A 7,617-nucleotide genomic window follows, 5' to 3' on the forward strand; every position below is an offset into this window, starting at 1 on the left:
TCACTTAAAATGATTGCGTGTGTGGTCTTTTGTTTTTTATGTGTGGATTTGAAGAGCATTTAATCTGGGCCTCTCTGAAGTTGTGGATCACACCTCCTGCATCAATTTGAACCTAAATATGTAAAAATGGCAAACATCTAAAGCATCCCTTTGTAAGTTCATTGAAGCCCCCTATGCAAATTAGCTTTCAGTCCTAAAAGTGTGTATATTTGCCTCATTTATTTCAAAGGGACCTGGATGTATGTAATTGCAGAATTGCAGCTTTAGGCTGTAGTTCACCAAAGAATGACAATACAAGAGCTTCCAAATAAAGCACATAGGGAGGCTGTGTAGTGGTTGGTGGACTGCTCTGGTGGACTGCATTAATCTCAAATCATGCCCTACCACAGTGGGACTTGTTTGTGAGCAAATGTATGTGGAAACAGGTTTTAACCGTAAGCTTTGTGAAATAGAGTCAGTGATGCAAAAGTTGATACAACTTCAGCAATACCTGCTGCATGATATGTTAAATTAAGTCCTGGTCATTTTGTGAAACTGAAATTAAAAATGTAATTCTTTGGGTACTGTAAAAAATAACTTTTCAGAAACATTAAGTAAAAAAAAAAAAAAGATAGCTTCTGTTTGAGCAGTTTGCTTCTTGATATAACAGTTATCGTAACAAATGCCAGTAAGCATTTATTTACTGTATTTGGCAGTATGCTTTAAGGTTTAAGTCTACAAACTACTTTCTTAGTAGTAGTTCTGGTAATCAGGACTGATGTGATTTGTCCATTATAGTTGAAGACCTAAATTTCACAATTACAGTGGAACCTCTATTTGTGACCATAATCCGTTCTGGAGGTCCATCCGGAGGTCGAAATGGGTCTCTGAGAGAGGCGCCGTTGTGTGCAGGCACGGGCGGTGATTGCCCGCTTCTGTGCCTGTGCAAACGGCTGCAAACCCACCGGTTACTTCCAGGTTTGCCGTAAGAAGAGGCTGTGGTAAGTAGGGGTTCAACTGTAATTGATGTGATAAAGTCTCTACAGCTTGATAACAGTTGTGTGCCATGAATATATGTATTTTTACCATCCTCAGAACAAAATGCAGTAGTATATCTACAGCCCTGACACAAGGGCTAAAGGCTGGAACAAAAACCTTGTGCTTGAGACTAGCAGTGTACTACTCCCCCCCTCCCTTGCCTATCCTTCTGAACCATACACTGCTGTGGTATTCATTAACTGCAGTGGCTGCATTCTACCCATGTCAGGGGCAGAATGCTGGTGTAGGTTGGTTGCTGGGAATTGCAAGTGGGGAGATTTCAGTTGCAGTCTTCTGTAGGTGAGCCTCGGTATGATCTAGCAGAAGCTTTAATTCTCATTTATTTAGTACTAAAAGACTACCAGCACTGACTTGAATAATACTTTATTTCTCCATAGCTGGGGGAAGGAGGCAATATGGCAAGGATTCTTTTTTGATGTTACAGTGCGCCGCCCCTTGATCCTAACATTCATATACATGATAACAAAAACGGTTTAACCTGCTTGAGCCCCTCCTTCAATTTCCTCTCTCCATCTCCCCTTTTTTAAACTTTATTTTTAATTGAGTGGGTTTACATCTTTTAAAAAGAAAGAAAAGACAAAAAAATACACATCAGATTTTACATTTATTTATTTTAATGCAATGGCATTAGTATTAATTGTACGGAAAAGAGTAGGGGGAAAATAGACAAGGTCAGCCACGGATGAGGAAAACAAATGGGGAAAATACTAGTTAAAGACTACTTCCAGATGAATTACTTCATGGGCTTACTATATTTGAGAAACTAGACCTTTGATACATAATTTTGGCAGCATTAAATGCTCAATTTGCAGCTTCAACAACCTCCAGCCATGGACTTCATTGCTAGATTTGCATACTTTAGGTCAGCTTTCCATTTTTCTTAGAGGTCATTTTCCATTTACCTGTGACAGAAATGAGAGCAGCCCATAGAAAACAATGAACAATTTTAGCAAAGCTAAAAGACAGAGAAGGCAGGCAAGCTGTTGAAAAATGGTATCTGTTCATTCTATTCTGGAATAACAAGGTTCAAGGTTCAAGACAATCATGTTGTCTTATGAGGTGTATTGTAGCGTCAGTTACTTGCACTGTACTAATTCTGCAAGTATGCTCCTTTATAGAAATCAAACACTTGTTGCATCATGTAAGGTCCTTTTGTAAATGGTTATTATTATTGTTTAATGCTTGTTTTTTCTTAGTATTGTAGATCTTTCTATGTATAATATATTTTTTTAAAAAAATTAAAAACGGTATACCTAAAATGGCAGACTCACTGAAAAAACTTTTGCCCGCTGCCTACAAGAGCATCTCGGGTGGTCCTTCCACAGAGGAGGTGCCAGCACTAAAACATAGCTTCTCCTGCTCACCACCCATCTTACTTCTGTCAGCAAGGAAACATGGAGGAAAGCACTGACTGCTGTCCTTAACTATACCCCCCACTGCCCAAATGCTGCCAACAACAAAATACTATTCTAGCTAGAGATTTATCTGTAATTGGGCCATTTGTATTGATAATGGGGATTAATACTTCTGTTCAGATAACCTAGGTACTTGATCCCCCTTATACTAGAGGAGAGAAACTAACAAACACAATGTTCCCTTCATATGTGTACACATAACCATAATTTATCAGTTTCCCTGCCTCCTTAACTGAGAGAGTCTTAGACCAATGTAATGTGTTTTACAAATACATGTCAGTTACATAAATAGCAAACAGGAAACTAGAAAATGGTTAAGCAGCTAGCAGAACTTTTCATGAGCGCTTAAGTTTGTTAGAATGAGCTACATCTATAGTAAGTAGATTTTTTAAAAAGGGCTGTTTAATTTTTAAAGATGGCAGATGTCAATAATTTCATACCGGGTTAATTAATCAGGAATAACTACTTCCTGTCTTAAGCAGCCATAACTGCTAGGAGCAGGGCCAAGGCCCAGAGGAGAGTATAGTCCTAGAGGAAAACAATGGTGACTACTTTGCATGTTTGGAGATATTTACGGGAACTTGCTTTCCTTGAGCTATGTACCTAGAACTGAGGTCTTGTGAGATTTGCTGGAGCTAATCAGAGAAGTAGTGTTGGGTCAGAGCAAGCAGCATTCTGAACAGCAAATTGCTAGTTAAGGCCCTTTGCTTGAACAGCATTCTGGTGCAGTTAAGCTAGGATCAAGAGAGAGTAGTGCTTTCCTATGTAACGTGCCCTTTCAAGAATCACTAGTACCAGATTTCCTTAATCATAAGCCGTAGGGTGGGGTACCTGGTGAGAGGGTTCAATGTGCCATAATAATCGGGGACATTGATCCCAGAGACAAAGGAAGTCTGTGCCACTGATAGAATTTCCAAGCCAAATGTGTCCTCACCATACTATGTATTTGATACCAAGAAGTCTAAGGAGGTTGAGCAAAGAGGGTTTATTTATTTATTTTAAAGAAGGCTCTTCTTGGGTTGAGTGGATTTCTTAAGATTTCATTACAGATCTAACAGAGACCCCTCCCCCTATTTGTACATTTTTAAAAAGCCTTGCCAGCTGCTTGGAGAGGAGCTAATGTGCATTTTTTGAAATGTGAAAATGGAGGGATTTCCGCCATCTAAAATAAGACATTCACTAATTTGGTAGTCTTCAGGGACATTTTTAACACACACCTCTATGAATCGCTTAAAAAAAAAAATCAGGGCAGAAAGAAAATCCACAAAGGGGGCCCAGAATAATGATGCCTTATAACTTTTTAGGATTACTCTCTTTGCTTAAAAGACTGGGGAATGGTTATATGTTTCTTTCTTTTAAACATGCTGTTTAGTGCTTTATGCATACTTCCCTTCCAAAATGACCCCCGTCATCAGCTCCTTAATGATTTTTCAGAGAGAAGCTAGAAATACAACATCATTTTTTGCCTTATCGCCTGTTTACACAGAAGAACCAAAACCTGAACCCATAACACAAGGCTTAGCAGCTGTGATCCTACTTTTCCAGACAGAGATAAATCCCTCTTCCCCAGACTGAGTATCATCATCCAGGATGATGTTTACCATATTGGATTTGGAAGAAATTTCTCTCTGCAGTTCTTCAGCATTATCAGATGGCAGATGACCTATTTTCTCATCTCTACTATTTTCCTTCCGCATATACTAACTGCAAGATGAGATAGATAGAAAATTTCTGAAATCGTATGACTGATAATTAACCACATTAACCAAATTATGTAAAACAAGGAACTGAGCAGATGAGTGCAAAAGCTCAGATGGATGTTAAGCCAGACGTTCTTATCTCTTGCAATTAGGGGCTGTGTCTGTTTTTCTGTGTAGTGTGCTGCACAACAGAATCTTCTGGCATGGGTGTGCATCTGGAAGGCAAGTGTGCATCTGGAACAGTCTTGGAAAGCAAAGCTGTTTTTCTTTTTTAAAAAAAATCATGGATTTAGGTCCCTCAATCGAAACTAGTCCAGGGAAAAAGGGGGGTAGGATTCACCTAACTAGCCCCATCAGCAGAAGCTCTGTGTGAGGACCTCTACTAGCACAATGGGGCTTCCTCCATCTCCCCCTGCACTATCTAAGATTGGTTCAGGGGGGTGATGGGATAACCCCCATAACAGTTTGTGGGGGAAGGAGAAGGGGCAATCGTTCCACCTGGCAAGCTGCAATGCTTGTGTACAGTGGTACCACGGGTTACAGATGCTTCAGGTTACAGACGCTTCAGGTTACAGACCCCGCTAACCCAGGAATAGTACCCCGGGTTAAGAAGTTTGCTTCAGGATGAGAACAGAAATCGCGCGGCGGCAGCAGGAGGCCCCATTAGCTAAAGTGGTACCTCAGGTTAAGAACAGTTTCAGGTTAAGAACAGACCTCGAGAAAGAATTAAGTTCTTAACCCGAGGTACCACTGTAGATAGAATGGCAAGAAGAGCACAATGCTGAATTTCACCCAAGGTCTTTAAGATATAATCATGTCCCTACTTTTTTAATGCGTTCATGAAATCACATTAAATGTTCCCACCTCTTGGAAGTGCTTCAGACTTAAGAAATGGTCTTGGAAAGAGTTGCTAATGTGATTTCTGGTTTTTCAAATAAGAAACTGAAGTTATGACTTGTAGCGAGTTGATGTGAAAGGCAATTTCCTGTCTTTCAGGAAATATTAGCTCATTTGCATTTAACAATGATGGGGAGATTGTGCCAGGTGTCGCCTTTTCCTGTTCTACCTGGGACACTGTGAAAGATGAGTTTCTTTGTGAAACAAAGCTCAAAACACTTAAGCCAGATCCAGAAAGACTTCTAGAATTGAAAGGTATTATGGTAATTCTAGAACTGCTCATGAGACCAGCAACAAAAGGTTGGCACATGCGGTGCTCCTGATCACTGCTCTAATCAGCCAGCCATGCCTTCCTCCACAATGCTCTATCAGCAGTCCATGGCTTCTGAGCATGCTCAGTCCCCGTTGGGCTGTTTTGGGGGAGACTCCTGCTTCTAAAGGTTTTTTCTAAAACCATTTTTGGGGGACTTCTGCAACCTCAAGGTTCCCCCAAATCTCTCTCGTATCATTGGTTTTGTTCCAGTGACATACTATAAAAGCTCATAAAGCCTACACAGCAGAAATGGAAGTAATAATTAAAAGTTATTTTTTAAACAGGGAGATCCTGTGTAATGGAAACCACATCCATTTGCCTTTGTTTCACATGGTGCATTCTTAAACTATGGAGTTCGCTGCCACAAGTTATGGCTGTGGTAGAAAAATTCGTGGAGGTGAAGGTTATCAATGACTATGAGTCATGACGGCTGTGTATTACTAGAGGCAGTGGGACCAGCGCTCTATATGTGTTCATTATTATTTATGTATTTCATGGTTGAACTCAAGCTCTAATTAACCTATAAAAAGAATACTGTGTGGGCTGCTGTTGTGAATAGTCGAAACGGGTCTGAGGTGGTGGACACCCATGAAAAAAGCAGCTACCTCAAGTACATGGTTGAACTATTTGGGGTGATGAGGTAATTGAAACAGGAGAGTGCAAAAGAAGTAAAACCCAGCAAGCATGAACTGCTTGGAAAATCAGACGAAGGAGTGAGGTGGCCAGTGCCTAGCACCCAAATTCAGCACACACTACCTACTCCAGTGCCTGTTGACTGACTCAGAGGTGAGGGTAAGAGCTGCTTGACAATGGAGCAGACTCCCTCAGAAGGTAGTGGCCTCTCCTTCATTGGATGTTTAAAAACAGGTTGGGTTTGTCAGGGTTTCTGCATTGCAGGGGGTTGGACTAAATGATCCTTTGAGTCCCTCCAACTCTACTGTTCTGTGATTCTAAGTATGTCTAACAATGTACACCAAAGTAAATGTGTATTTCCTGTGAGCATTTCTTGGTAACAACTTTCATTTATTTCACTGAATATATTCCAAGAAAGAGTCGTAAAGGGGGGGGGGGATACATATTCTAGGAAGGAGAAATGAACTGCTGTGCGAATACATAATAAATTTTAAGAAGTGAATTTTGATAATATCTAAAATTATCTAGAGAAATAATAAAAACCATTCCTGTGCCTATTTATTCTGGCATGTCCTACTTCAGGATGATTTTCACTCTTAAAAAGGTGGGCACAAGATTACAGCTTAAAGTTGTGATCTCATGCATGTTACTTAGGAGTAAGTTCCCTTTTGCTCAGGGGATGTATATAGTTGTATGCCACCCCAGTCTCCAAGCAGTGCAAGACTCCAGGGGTTACAGGTGCTTACCCAGGGTTTGGTTTCCTGAAATGAGGGATAGCAGGGGCTGTGGTGTCATTATGATACAGTAGTTTATTTACACATATATACAACCTGAGTCTCAGTGGCGTAGCAAGGTCAGGTGGTACCCGGTGCATAATTTTTTGTGTCCCCCCCATTGAAATTGAAATCTGTCAAAGAGAGCAGCGCAGGCAATCGCAATGCAGATCCCACCTTCTCCCCCTCCCTCCTTCCACCCCCCATCAAAGAAAGCCACGCAGGCGGTGCTGTTGCTGGTCTTGATCCCACCTTGCCTCATCAGAGACATGGCTCCTTCTCGCCTCCCCTCCTCTCCTCTCCACCCCTAAACCAGTGTGTGATCTCTCTCTCTCCCCTCAAACCAGCTGGGCTGCGGAGCTCTCCTATGCGCCGCTTCTCCTACCCCCCCACCCCCAAACCAGCGCACCTTGGCCCTTAAATGAAAGGCAAAAGCAGGCGACCGCAGCCTCTCCCACTTCCATGCCCTTCTTGGGAGTCCGCGTCAGCCCTAGAAGGACCCTGCCTTGCCCTGTGAGCAGCACAGCTTTGACTCTGGCCACACAGACACACACACACAGCACCTGAGCGAGGGCGGCACATGGACAGGCAGGGAGAGCAGGGTCTGGCCGACCACGCATGCGCCCGGCCACAGAGGTGGGAAGGGGACATGTCGGCATCGCGATGCAACTCAACCCCGCTCGGTTACACTACACAGGCAACGTCAAGTTCAGCCGGCATTTTGTCACCCCCATCATGATGTCACCCAGGGTGATCTGCACCCTCACACCCCCTTCCTATGCCCCTGCTGACTCTATGATTGAGGGCTCACAAAAGAGTCTTGCTTCTCTCATAGCCACAGCCTTGGA

This window comes from Podarcis pityusensis, assembly GCF_964106645.2.
Source record: "Podarcis pityusensis genome assembly, chromosome: 3".
NCBI lineage: Eukaryota > Metazoa > Chordata > Lepidosauria > Squamata > Lacertidae > Podarcis > Podarcis pityusensis.